The sequence below is a fragment of the Rhinoderma darwinii genome, chromosome 10, assembly GCF_050947455.1.
Source record: "Rhinoderma darwinii isolate aRhiDar2 chromosome 10, aRhiDar2.hap1, whole genome shotgun sequence".
Lineage (NCBI taxonomy): Eukaryota > Metazoa > Chordata > Amphibia > Anura > Rhinodermatidae > Rhinoderma > Rhinoderma darwinii.
In genome coordinates, this window is record NC_134696.1 from 5,653,953 (window position 1) to 5,668,739 (window position 14,787).

At 46.3% G+C, this 14,787-nt stretch overlaps 1 protein-coding gene across 4 annotated transcripts in view; it reads right to left on the reverse strand.

Annotated features, from left to right (window-relative positions):
* FEZ1 (fasciculation and elongation protein zeta 1) overlaps positions 1 to 14,787 on the reverse strand; it is a 69,361-nt gene that overhangs the window by 16,367 nt on the left and 38,207 nt on the right. The window lies entirely within an intron of this gene.

Consider the following 14,787-nt stretch of genomic DNA (forward strand, 5'->3'; position numbering starts at 1 on the left):
GGTGATATCAGAGGAGGGTCCTGTGTAACATGTAACTTGTCCTGTGCAGGTGATATCAGAGTAGGGTCCTGTGTAACATGTAACTTGTGCTGTGCAGGCGATATCAGAGAAGGGTCCTGTGTAACATGTAACTTGTGCTGTGCAGGCGATATCAGAGTAGGGTCCTGTGTAACATGTAACTTGTGCTGTGCAGGCGATATCAGAGAAGGGTCCTGTGTAACATGTAACTTGTGCTGTGCAGGCGATATCAGAGTAGGGTCCTGTGTAACATGTAACTTGTGCTGTGCAGGCGATATCAGAGAAGGGTCCTGTGTAACATGTAACTTGTGCTGTGCAGGCGATATCAGAGGAGGGTCCTGTGTAACATGTAACTTGTGCTGTGCAGGTGATATCAGAGAAGGGTCCTGTGTGACATGTAACTTGTGCTGTGCAGGTGATATCAGAGAAGGGTCCTGTGTAACATGTAACTTGTGCTGTGCAGGTGATATCAGAGAAGGGTCCTGTGTAACATGTAACTTGTCCTGTGCAGGTGATATCAGAGAAGGGTCCTGTGTAACATGTAACTTGTGCTGTGCAGGTGATATCAGAGAAGGGTCCTGTGTAACATGTAACTTGTGCTGTGCAGGTGATATCAGAGGAGGGTCCTGTGTAACATGTAACTTGTGCTGTGCAGGTGATATCAGAGAAGGGTCCTGTGTAACATGTAACTTGTGCTGTGCAGGTGATATCAGAGAAGGGTCCTGTGTAACATGTAACTTGTCCTGTGCAGGTGATATCAGAGGAGGGTCCTGTGTAACATGTAACTTGTGCTGTGCAGGTGATATCAGAGGAGGGTCCTGTGTAACATGTAACTTGTGCTGTGCAGGTGATATCAGAGAAGGGTCCTGTGTAACATGTAACTTGTGCTGCGCAGGTGATATCAGAGAAGGGTCCTGTGTGACATGTAACTTGTGCTGTGCAGGTGATATCAGAGGAGGGTCCTGTGTAACATGTAACTTGTGCTGTGCAGGTGATATCAGAGAAGGGTCCTGTGTAACATGTAACTTGTCCTGTGCAGGTGATATCAGAGAAGGGTCCTGTGTGACATGTAACTTGTCCTGTGCAGGTGATATCAGAGAAGGGTCCTGTGTAACATGTAACTTGTGCTGTGCAGGTGATATCAGAGGAGGGTCCTGTGTAACATGTAACTTGTGCTGTGCAGGTGATATCAGAGGAGGGTCCTGTGTAACATGTAACTTGTGCTGTGCAGGTGATATCAGAGAAGGGTCCTGTGTAACATGTAACTTGTCCTGTGCAGGTGATATCAGAGAAGGGTCCTGTGTAACATGTAACTTGTCCTGTGCAGGTGATATCAGAGGAGGGTCCTGTGTAACATGTAACTTGTCCTGTGCAGGTGATATCAGAGTAGGGTCCTGTGTAACATGTAACTTGTGCTGTGCAGGCGATATCAGAGAAGGGTCCTGTGTAACATGTAACTTGTGCTGTGCAGGCGATATCAGAGAAGGGTCCTGTGTAACATGTAACTTGTGCGGGTGATATCAGAGAAGGGTCCTGTGTGACATGTAACTTGTCCTGTGCAGGTGATATCAGAGGAGGGTCCTGTGTAACATGTAACTTGTGCTGTGCAGGTGATATCAGAGAAGGGTCCTGTGTAACATGTAACTTGTCCTGTGCAGGTGATATCAGAGGAGGGTCCTGTGTAACATGTAACTTGTGCTGTGCAGGTGATATCAGAGAAGGGTCCTGTGTAACATGTAACTTGTGCTGTGCAGGTGATATCAGAGAAGGGTCCTGTGTAACATGTAACTTGTGCTGTGCAGGTGATATCAGAGAAGGGTCCTGTGTAACATGTAACTTGTGCTGTGCAGGTGATATCAGAGAAGGGTCCTGTGTAACATGTAACTTGTGCTGTGCAGGTGATATCAGAGAAGGGTCCTGTGTAACATGTAACTTGTGCTGTGCAGGTGATATCAGAGAAGGGTCCTGTGTAACATGTAACTTGTCCTGTGCAGGTGATATCAGAGGAGGGTCCTGTGTAACATGTAACTTGTCCTGTGCAGGTGATATCAGAGAAGGGTCCTGTGTAACATGTAACTTGTGCTGTGCAGGTGATATCAGAGAAGGGTCCTGTGTAACATGTAACTTGTCCTGTGCAGGTGATATCAGAGAAGGGTCCTGTGTAACATGTAACTTGTGCTGTGCCGGTGATATCAGAGAAGGGTCCTGTGTAACATGTAACTTGTGCTGTGCAGGTGATATCAGAGAAGGGTCCTGTGTAACATGTAACTTGTCCTGTGCAGGTGATATCAGAGAAGGGTCCTGTGTAACATGTAACTTGTGCTGTGCCGGTGATATCAGAGAAGGGTCCTGTGTAACATGTAACTTGTGCTGTGCAGGTGATATCAGAGGAGGGTCCTGTGTAACATGTAACTTGTCCTGTGCAGGTGATATCAGAGAAGGGTCCTGTGTAACATGTAACTTGTGCTGTGCAGGTGATATCAGAGAAGGGTCCTGTGTAACATGTAACTTGTGCTGTGCAGGTGATATCAGAGAAGGGTCCTGTGTAACATGTAACTTGTCCTGTGCAGGTGATATCAGAGAAGGGTCCTGTGTAACATGTAACTTGTGCTGTGCAGGTGATATCAGAGAAGGGTCCTGTGTAACATGTAACTTGTGCTGTGCAGGTGATATCAGAGGAGGGTCCTGTGTAACATGTAACTTGTGCTGTGCAGGTGATATCAGAGGAGGGTCCTGTGTAACATGTAACTTGTGCTGTGCAGGTGATATCAGAGGAGGTTCCTGTGTAACATGTAACTTGTGCTGTGCAGGTGATATCAGAGAAGGGTCCTGTGTAACATGTAACTTGTGCTGTGCAGGTGATATCAGAGGAGGGTCCTGTGTAACATGTAACTTGTGCTGTGCAGGTGATATCAGAGAAGGGTCCTGTGTAACATGTAACTTGTGCTGTGCAGGTGATCTCAGAGAAGGGTCCTGTGTAACATGTAACTTGTCCTGTGCAGGTGATATCAGAGAAGGGTCCTGTGTAACATGTAACTTGTCCTGTGCAGGTGATATCAGAGAAGGGTCCTGTGTAACATGTAACTTGTGCTGTGCAGGTGATATCAGAGAAGGGTCCTGTGTAACATGTAACTTGTGCTGTGCGGGTGATATCAGAGGAGGGTCCTGTGTAACATGTAACTTGTGCTGTGCAGGTGATATCAGAGGAGGGTCCTGTGTAACATGTAACTTGTGCTGTGCAGGTGATATCAGAGAAGGGTCCTGTGTAACATGTAACTTGTGCTGTGCAGGTGATATCAGAGGAGGGTCCTGTGTAACATGTAACTTGTCCTGTGCAGGTGATATCAGAGAAGGGTCCTGTGTAACATGTAACTTGTCCTGTACAGGTGATATCAGAGAAGGGTCCTGTGTAACATGTAACTTGTGCTGTGCGGGTGATATCAGAGGAGGGTCCTGTGTAACATGTAACTTGTCCTGTGCAGGTGATATCAGAGGAGGGTCCTGTGTAACATGTAACTTGTCCTGTGCAGGTGATATCAGAGGAGGGTCCTGTGTAACATGTAACTTGTGCTGTACAGGTGATATCAGAGAAGGGTCCTGTGTAACATGTAACTTGTCCTGTGCAGGTGATATCAGAGGAGGGTCCTGTGTAACATATCACCTGCACAGCACAAGTTACATCAGAGAAGGGTCCTGTGTAACATGTAACTTGTGCTGTGCAGGTGATATCAGAGAAGGGTCCTGTGTAACATGTAACTTGTGCTGTGCAGGTGATATCAGAGAAGGGTCCTGTGTAACATGTAACTTGTCCTGTGCAGGTGATATCAGAGAAGGGTCCTGTGTGACATGTAACTTGTGCTGTGCAGGTGATATCAGAGGAGGGTCCTGTGTAACATGTAACTTGTGCTGTGCAGGTGATATCAGAGGAGGGTCCTGTGTAACATGTAACTTGTGCTGTGCAGGTGATATCAGAGAAGGGTCCTGTGTGACATGTAACTTGTCCTGTGCAGGTGATATCAGAGAAGGGTCCTGTGTAACATGTAACTTGTGCTGTGCAGGTGATATCAGAGAAGGGTCCTGTGTAACATGTAACTTGTCCTGTGCAGGTGATATCAGAGAAGGGTCCTGTGTAACATGTAACTTGTCCTGTGCAGGTGATATCAGAGGAGGGTCCTGTGTAACATGTAACTTGTGCTGTGCAGGTGATATCAGAGAAGGGTCCTGTGTAACATGTAACTTGTCCTGTGCAGGTGATATCAGAGGAGGGTCCTGTGTAACATGTAACTTGTCCTGTGCAGGTGATATCAGAGGAGGGTCCTGTGTAACATGTAACTTGTCCTGTGCAGGTGATATCAGAGAAGGGTCCTGTGTAACATGTAACTTGTGCTGTGCAGGTGATATCAGAGGAGGGTCCTGTGTAACATGTAACTTGTGCTGTGCAGGTGATATCAGAGGAGGGTCCTGTGTAACATGTAACTTGTGCTGTGCAGGTGATATCAGAGGAGGGTCCTGTGTAACATGTAACTTGTCCTGTGCAGGTGATATCAGAGAAGGGTCCTGTGTAACATGTAACTTGTCCTGTACAGGTGATATCAGAGAAGGGTCCTGTGTAACATGTAACTTGTGCTGTGCGGGTGATATCAGAGGAGGGTCCTGTGTAACATGTAACTTGTCCTGTGCAGGTGATATCAGAGGAGGGTCCTGTGTAACATGTAACTTGTCCTGTGCAGGTGATATCAGAGGAGGGTCCTGTGTAACATGTAACTTGTGCTGTACAGGTGATATCAGAGAAGGGTCCTGTGTAACATGTAACTTGTCCTGTGCAGGTGATATCAGAGGAGGGTCCTGTGTAACATGTAACTTGTGCTGTGCAGGTGATATCAGAGAAGGGTCCTGTGTAACATGTAACTTGTGCTGTGCAGGTGATATCAGAGAAGGGTCCTGTGTAACATGTAACTTGTGCTGTGCAGGTGATATCAGAGAAGGGTCCTGTGTAACATGTAACTTGTCCTGTGCAGGTGATATCAGAGAAGGGTCCTGTGTGACATGTAACTTGTGCTGTGCAGGTGATATCAGAGGAGGGTCCTGTGTAACATGTAACTTGTGCTGTGCAGGTGATATCAGAGGAGGGTCCTGTGTAACATGTAACTTGTGCTGTGCAGGTGATATCAGAGAAGGGTCCTGTGTAACATGTAACTTGTGCTGTGCAGGTGATATCAGAGAAGGGTCCTGTGTAACATGTAACTTGTGCTGTGCCGGTGATATCAGAGAAGGGTCCTGTGTAACATGTAACTTGTGCTGTGCAGGTGATATCAGAGAAGGGTCCTGTGTAACATGTAACTTGTGCTGTGCAGGTGATATCAGAGGAGGGTCCTGTGTAACATGTAACTTGTGCTGTGCAGGTGATATCAGAGAAGGGTCCTGTGTAACATGTAACTTGTGCTGCGCAGGTGATATCAGAGAAGGGTCCTGTGTGACATGTAACTTGTGCTGTGCAGGTGATATCAGAGGAGGGTCCTGTGTAACATGTAACTTGTGCTGTGCAGGTGATATCAGAGAAGGGTCCTGTGTAACATGTAACTTGTCCTGTGCAGGTGATATCAGAGAAGGGTCCTGTGTGACATGTAACTTGTCCTGTGCAGGTGATATCAGAGAAGGGTCCTGTGTAACATGTAACTTGTGCTGTGCAGGTGATATCAGAGGAGGGTCCTGTGTAACATGTAACTTGTGCTGTGCAGGTGATATCAGAGGAGGGTCCTGTGTAACATGTAACTTGTGCTGTGCAGGTGATATCAGAGAAGGGTCCTGTGTAACATGTAACTTGTCCTGTGCAGGTGATATCAGAGAAGGGTCCTGTGTAACATGTAACTTGTCCTGTGCAGGTGATATCAGAGGAGGGTCCTGTGTAACATGTAACTTGTCCTGTGCAGGTGATATCAGAGTAGGGTCCTGTGTAACATGTAACTTGTGCTGTGCAGGCGATATCAGAGAAGGGTCCTGTGTAACATGTAACTTGTGCTGTGCAGGCGATATCAGAGAAGGGTCCTGTGTAACATGTAACTTGTGCGGGTGATATCAGAGAAGGGTCCTGTGTGACATGTAACTTGTCCTGTGCAGGTGATATCAGAGGAGGGTCCTGTGTAACATGTAACTTGTGCTGTGCAGGTGATATCAGAGAAGGGTCCTGTGTAACATGTAACTTGTCCTGTGCAGGTGATATCAGAGGAGGGTCCTGTGTAACATGTAACTTGTGCTGTGCAGGTGATATCAGAGAAGGGTCCTGTGTAACATGTAACTTGTGCTGTGCAGGTGATATCAGAGAAGGGTCCTGTGTAACATGTAACTTGTGCTGTGCAGGTGATATCAGAGAAGGGTCCTGTGTAACATGTAACTTGTGCTGTGCAGGTGATATCAGAGAAGGGTCCTGTGTAACATGTAACTTGTGCTGTGCAGGTGATATCAGAGAAGGGTCCTGTGTAACATGTAACTTGTGCTGTGCAGGTGATATCAGAGAAGGGTCCTGTGTAACATGTAACTTGTCCTGTGCAGGTGATATCAGAGGAGGGTCCTGTGTAACATGTAACTTGTCCTGTGCAGGTGATATCAGAGAAGGGTCCTGTGTAACATGTAACTTGTGCTGTGCAGGTGATATCAGAGAAGGGTCCTGTGTAACATGTAACTTGTCCTGTGCAGGTGATATCAGAGGAGGGTCCTGTGTAACATGTAACTTGTGCTGTGCAGGTGATATCAGAGGAGGGTCCTGTGTAACATGTAACTTGTGCTGTGCAGGTGATATCAGAGAAGGGTCCTGTGTAACATGTAACTTGTGCTGTGCAGGTGATATCAGAGAAGGGTCCTGTGTAACATGTAACTTGTGCTGTGCAGGTGATATCAGAGAAGGGTCCTGTGTAACATGTAACTTGTGCTGTGCCGGTGATATCAGAGAAGGGTCCTGTGTAACATGTAACTTGTGCTGTGCAGGTGATATCAGAGAAGGGTCCTGTGTAACATGTAACTTGTGCTGTGCAGGTGATATCAGAGAAGGGTCCTGTGTAACATGTAACTTGTCCTGTGCAGGTGATATCAGAGAAGGGTCCTGTGTAACATGTAACTTGTGCTGTGCAGGTGATATCAGAGAAGGGTCCTGTGTAACATGTAACTTGTGCTGTGCAGGTGATATCAGAGGAGGGTCCTGTGTAACATGTAACTTGTGCTGTGCAGGTGATATCAGAGGAGGGTCCTGTGTAACATGTAACTTGTGCTGTGCAGGTGATATCAGAGGAGGTTCCTGTGTAACATGTAACTTGTGCTGTGCAGGTGATATCAGAGAAGGGTCCTGTGTAACATGTAACTTGTGCTGTGCAGGTGATATCAGAGGAGGGTCCTGTGTAACATGTAACTTGTGCTGTGCAGGTGATATCAGAGAAGGGTCCTGTGTAACATGTAACTTGTGCTGTGCAGGTGATCTCAGAGAAGGGTCCTGTGTAACATGTAACTTGTCCTGTGCAGGTGATATCAGAGAAGGGTCCTGTGTAACATGTAACTTGTCCTGTGCAGGTGATATCAGAGAAGGGTCCTGTGTAACATGTAACTTGTGCTGTGCAGGTGATATCAGAGAAGGGTCCTGTGTAACATGTAACTTGTGCTGTGCGGGTGATATCAGAGGAGGGTCCTGTGTAACATGTAACTTGTGCTGTGCAGGTGATATCAGAGGAGGGTCCTGTGTAACATGTAACTTGTGCTGTGCAGGTGATATCAGAGAAGGGTCCTGTGTAACATGTAACTTGTGCTGTGCAGGTGATATCAGAGGAGGGTCCTGTGTAACATGTAACTTGTCCTGTGCAGGTGATATCAGAGAAGGGTCCTGTGTAACATGTAACTTGTCCTGTACAGGTGATATCAGAGAAGGGTCCTGTGTAACATGTAACTTGTGCTGTGCGGGTGATATCAGAGGAGGGTCCTGTGTAACATGTAACTTGTCCTGTGCAGGTGATATCAGAGGAGGGTCCTGTGTAACATGTAACTTGTCCTGTGCAGGTGATATCAGAGGAGGGTCCTGTGTAACATGTAACTTGTGCTGTACAGGTGATATCAGAGAAGGGTCCTGTGTAACATGTAACTTGTCCTGTGCAGGTGATATCAGAGGAGGGTCCTGTGTAACATATCACCTGCACAGCACAAGTTACATCAGAGAAGGGTCCTGTGTAACATGTAACTTGTGCTGTGCAGGTGATATCAGAGAAGGGTCCTGTGTAACATGTAACTTGTGCTGTGCAGGTGATATCAGAGAAGGGTCCTGTGTAACATGTAACTTGTCCTGTGCAGGTGATATCAGAGAAGGGTCCTGTGTGACATGTAACTTGTGCTGTGCAGGTGATATCAGAGGAGGGTCCTGTGTAACATGTAACTTGTGCTGTGCAGGTGATATCAGAGGAGGGTCCTGTGTAACATGTAACTTGTGCTGTGCAGGTGATATCAGAGAAGGGTCCTGTGTGACATGTAACTTGTCCTGTGCAGGTGATATCAGAGAAGGGTCCTGTGTAACATGTAACTTGTGCTGTGCAGGTGATATCAGAGAAGGGTCCTGTGTAACATGTAACTTGTCCTGTGCAGGTGATATCAGAGAAGGGTCCTGTGTAACATGTAACTTGTCCTGTGCAGGTGATATCAGAGGAGGGTCCTGTGTAACATGTAACTTGTGCTGTGCAGGTGATATCAGAGAAGGGTCCTGTGTAACATGTAACTTGTCCTGTGCAGGTGATATCAGAGGAGGGTCCTGTGTAACATGTAACTTGTCCTGTGCAGGTGATATCAGAGGAGGGTCCTGTGTAACATGTAACTTGTCCTGTGCAGGTGATATCAGAGAAGGGTCCTGTGTAACATGTAACTTGTGCTGTGCAGGTGATATCAGAGGAGGGTCCTGTGTAACATGTAACTTGTGCTGTGCAGGTGATATCAGAGGAGGGTCCTGTGTAACATGTAACTTGTGCTGTGCAGGTGATATCAGAGGAGGGTCCTGTGTAACATGTAACTTGTCCTGTGCAGGTGATATCAGAGAAGGGTCCTGTGTAACATGTAACTTGTCCTGTACAGGTGATATCAGAGAAGGGTCCTGTGTAACATGTAACTTGTGCTGTGCGGGTGATATCAGAGGAGGGTCCTGTGTAACATGTAACTTGTCCTGTGCAGGTGATATCAGAGGAGGGTCCTGTGTAACATGTAACTTGTCCTGTGCAGGTGATATCAGAGGAGGGTCCTGTGTAACATGTAACTTGTGCTGTACAGGTGATATCAGAGAAGGGTCCTGTGTAACATGTAACTTGTCCTGTGCAGGTGATATCAGAGGAGGGTCCTGTGTAACATGTAACTTGTGCTGTGCAGGTGATATCAGAGAAGGGTCCTGTGTAACATGTAACTTGTGCTGTGCAGGTGATATCAGAGAAGGGTCCTGTGTAACATGTAACTTGTGCTGTGCAGGTGATATCAGAGAAGGGTCCTGTGTAACATGTAACTTGTCCTGTGCAGGTGATATCAGAGAAGGGTCCTGTGTGACATGTAACTTGTGCTGTGCAGGTGATATCAGAGGAGGGTCCTGTGTAACATGTAACTTGTGCTGTGCAGGTGATATCAGAGGAGGGTCCTGTGTAACATGTAACTTGTGCTGTGCAGGTGATATCAGAGAAGGGTCCTGTGTAACATGTAACTTGTGCTGTGCAGGTGATATCAGAGAAGGGTCCTGTGTAACATGTAACTTGTGCTGTGCCGGTGATATCAGAGAAGGGTCCTGTGTAACATGTAACTTGTGCTGTGCAGGTGATATCAGAGAAGGGTCCTGTGTAACATGTAACTTGTCCTGTGCAGGTGATATCAGAGAAGGGTCCTGTGTAACATGTAACTTGTCCTGTGCAGGTGATATCAGAGAAGGGTCCTGTGTAACATGTAACTTGTCCTGTGCAGGTGATATCAGAGGAGGGTCCTGTGTAACATGTAACTTGTCCTGTGCAGGTGATATCAGAGGAGGGTCCTGTGTAACATGTAACTTGTCCTGTGCAGGTGATATCAGAGGAGGGTCCTGTGTAACATGTAACTTGTCCTGTGCAGGTGATATCAGAGAAGGGTCCTGTGTAACATGTAACTTGTGCTGTGCAGGTGATATCAGAGGAGGGTCCTGTGTAACATGTAACTTGTGCTGTGCAGGTGATATCAGAGGAGGGTCCTGTGTAACATGTAACTTGTGCTGTGCAGGTGATATCAGAGAAGGGTCCTGTGTAACATGTAACTTGTCCTGTGCAGGTGATATCAGAGAAGGGTCCTGTGTAACATGTAACTTGTCCTGTGCAGGTGATATCAGAGGAGGGTCCTGTGTAACATGTAACTTGTCCTGTGCAGGTGATATCAGAGTAGGGTCCTGTGTAACATGTAACTTGTGCTGTGCAGGCGATATCAGAGAAGGGTCCTGTGTAACATGTAACTTGTGCTGTGCAGGCGATATCAGAGAAGGGTCCTGTGTAACATGTAACTTGTGCGGGTGATATCAGAGAAGGGTCCTGTGTGACATGTAACTTGTGCTGTGCAGGTGATATCAGAGAAGGGTCCTGTGTAACATGTAACTTGTGCTGTGCAGGTGATATCAGAGAAGGGTCCTGTGTAACATGTAACTTGTCCTGTGCAGGTGATATCAGAGAAGGGTCCTGTGTAACATGTAACTTGTGCTGTGCAGGTGATATCAGAGAAGGGTCCTGTGTAACATGTAACTTGTGCTGTGCAGGTGATATCAGAGGAGGGTCCTGTGTAACATGTAACTTGTGCTGTGCAGGTGATATCAGAGGAGGGTCCTGTGTAACATGTAACTTGTGCTGTGCAGGTGATATCAGAGGAGGGTCCTGTGTAACATGTAACTTGTGCTGTGCAGGTGATATCAGAGAAGGGTCCTGTGTAACATGTAACTTGTGCTGTGCAGGTGATATCAGAGGAGGGTCCTGTGTAACATGTAACTTGTGCTGTGCAGGTGATATCAGAGAAGGGTCCTGTGTAACATGTAACTTGTGCTGTGCAGGTGATATCAGAGAAGGGTCCTGTGTAACATGTAACTTGTCCTGTGCAGGTGATATCAGAGAAGGGTCCTGTGTAACATGTAACTTGTCCTGTACAGGTGATATCAGAGAAGGGTCCTGTGTAACATGTAACTTGTGCTGTGCGGGTGATATCAGAGGAGGGTCCTGTGTAACATGTAACTTGTGCTGTGCAGGTGATATCAGAGGAGGGTCCTGTGTAACATGTAACTTGTGCTGTGCAGGTGATATCAGAGAAGGGTCCTGTGTAACATGTAACTTGTGCTGTGCAGGTGATATCAGAGGAGGGTCCTGTGTAACATGTAACTTGTCCTGTGCAGGTGATATCAGAGAAGGGTCCTGTGTAACATGTAACTTGTCCTGTACAGGTGATATCAGAGAAGGGTCCTGTGTAACATGTAACTTGTGCTGTGCGGGTGATATCAGAGGAGGGTCCTGTGTAACATGTAACTTGTCCTGTGCAGGTGATATCAGAGGAGGGTCCTGTGTAACATGTAACTTGTGCTGTGCAGGTGATATCAGAGGAGGGTCCTGTGTAACATGTAACTTGTCCTGTGCAGGTGATATCAGAGGAGGGTCCTGTGTAACATGTAACTTGTGCTGTACAGGTGATATCAGAGAAGGGTCCTGTGTAACATGTAACTTGTCCTGTGCAGGTGATATCAGAGGAGGGTCCTGTGTAACATGTAACTTGTGCTGTGCAGGTGATATCAGAGAAGGGTCCTGTGTAACATGTAACTTGTGCTGTGCAGGTGATATCAGAGAAGGGTCCTGTGTAACATGTAACTTGTGCTGTGCAGGTGATATCAGAGAAGGGTCCTGTGTAACATGTAACTTGTCCTGTGCAGGTGATATCAGAGAAGGGTCCTGTGTGACATGTAACTTGTGCTGTGCAGGTGATATCAGAGGAGGGTCCTGTGTAACATGTAACTTGTGCTGTGCAGGTGATATCAGAGGAGGGTCCTGTGTAACATGTAACTTGTGCTGTGCAGGTGATATCAGAGGAGGGTCCTGTGTAACATGTAACTTGTCCTGTGCAGGTGATATCAGAGAAGGGTCCTGTGTAACATGTAACTTGTCCTGTGCAGGTGATATCAGAGAAGGGTCCTGTGTGACATGTAACTTGTGCTGTGCAGGTGATATCAGAGGAGGGTCCTGTGTAACATGTAACTTGTGCTGTGCAGGTGATATCAGAGGAGGGTCCTGTGTAACATGTAACTTGTGCTGTGCAGGTGATATCAGAGGAGGGTCCTGTGTAACATGTAACTTGTGCTGTGCAGGTGATATCAGAGGAGGGTCCTGTGTAACATGTAACTTGTGCTGTGCAGGTGATATCAGAGGAGGGTCCTGTGTAACATGTAACTTGTGCTGTGCAGGTGATATCAGAGAAGGGTCCTGTGTAACATGTAACTTGTGCTGTGCAGGTGATATCAGAGAAGGGTCCTGTGTAACATGTAACTTGTGCTGTGCAGGTGATATCAGAGAAGGGTCCTGTGTAACATGTAACTTGTGCTGTGCAGGTGATATCAGAGAAGGGTCCTGTGTAACATGTAACTTGTGCTGTGCAGGTGATATCAGAGGAGGGTCCTGTGTAACATGTAACTTGTCCTGTGCAGGTGATATCAGAGAAGGGTCCTGTGTAACATGTAACTTGTGCTGTGCAGGTGATATCAGAGGAGGGTCCTGTGTAACATGTAACTTGTGCTGTGCAGGTGATATCAGAGGAGGGTCCTGTGTAACATGTAACTTGTGCTGTGCCGGTGATATCAGAGGAGGGTCCTGTGTAACATGTAACTTGTGCTGTGCCGGTGATATCAGAGAAGGGTCCTGTGTAACATGTAACTTGTGCTGTACAGGTGATATCAGAGAAGGGTCCTGTGTAACATGTAACTTGTGCTGTGCAGGTGATATCAGAGAAGGGTCCTGTGTAACATGTAACTTGTGCTGTGCAGGTGATATCAGAGGAGGGTCCTGTGTAACATGTAACTTGTGCTGTGCAGGTGATATCAGAGGAGGGTCCTGTGTAACATGTAACTTGTGCTGTGCAGGTGATATCAGAGAAGGGTCCTGTGTAACATGTAACTTGTCCTGTGCAGGTGATATCAGAGAAGGGTCCTGTGTGACATGTAACTTGTGCTGTGCAGGTGATATCAGAGAAGGGTCCTGTGTAACATGTAACTTGTGCTGTGCAGGTGATATCAGAGGAGGGTCCTGTGTAACATGTAACTTGTGCTGTGCAGGTGATATCAGAGGAGGGTCCTGTGTAACATGTAACTTGTGCTGTGCAGGTGATATCAGAGAAGGGTCCTGTGTAACATGTAACTTGTCCTGTTAAGTTTTTTTTTATTGAAAGAGCTTCTGATTTCTGTAAATATGACCTCCTGATGCTGCAAATTCTACAAATGACCATTTTACTTCTCTTTACAACCTGTAAAATGTTCTGATCTCTGTTGTGCATAATAATGTGAAACAAAAAAAATCTGTTATCATTAGGAGATTTGGTCAATAAAATTTGCATTATACTCCAACGGTTGATGCTTGAAGATTATACTGACTGTCATTTGCATCGACTATTTAGGAAAATCAGCGAAAAATAACATTTGCATAATAATTTGGAACGCGGTGTATATATCAGAGGGGTTGTGAGATGCTCAGTTGCTGCTGGTAACAGACAGTGACATTCACGGCGAACAATTCACACGGATGAACCTTCATTTATAAGGTATGAATTGAATATATTCTGTATTGTCACATAGACCAGATAAACAGCGCATCTACAGCTGGTGGGTAAATACAGAGGAAAACATTATATGAAGTGTCTGACGGATCAGTTTCCATAGCAGCAATCTCTGTCCTGCATTTTGGCAAAAAAAAAAAAAGGAATAGAAAAAAAAATCCCTGCTGAGTATTGACGTCTTCGGTCACCTGACTACACGGACGGCCCCGCTGCTAAAATCCTTGTGTTTATCAACATGCCAGGCACATTTGCAGCTTCCAGCGCTCAGACCTGACTGACCATTTAAGATTTCCCCGCATGTGATCCAGATGTAAAATGATGCCAAAGCCACCAACAATGGTCAGGACACAGACAAAGGCCGGTACATGTCACATCCGTCAGTTTCACTCATTTCCAACTGGCCCTCAACATATAAACTTTGGATTCAGCAAAACATCTTTACACACAGATCCAGATCCAAAACTCCAGTTCAGTAAATTGTACAGAAACCTAAACCAAATGACATCACGCTAAACCATGTCCTAAGTATTTCCTCATAGTATTCATTTCGGGACGCTGCATAAACTTTGTCACTATAGTAAAATTCCATTAATATGGTCTCCGATGGTCCAGAAATCCTGGTAATCCGGCACAGACAAAAATAGTCCCATGCCGGATTATAATAAAAAGTTACCCAATGCAGCGGGCCAGGAGTCAGAATAGGCGGCGGAGGGTTTTTAACTCTGTAGCTGCATTGTGTACTGATCAGGCCGGGGGGCATTTGAGAATGTTGGCGTCATCTGTTGGTGCCAGCACATGTGCAGGCATGGAGGTGGCGTAACTAATATTAAACTAAAAAATTATTCTTCATCACCCTGTTGCCCCGTAGGATTATAAACGAATACAGCTGCAGAATCCACCAGCATGTGCCTTTTCCTGAAACACTGTGTATGTGATAGAAAAGTGGCTTCATAAATATAG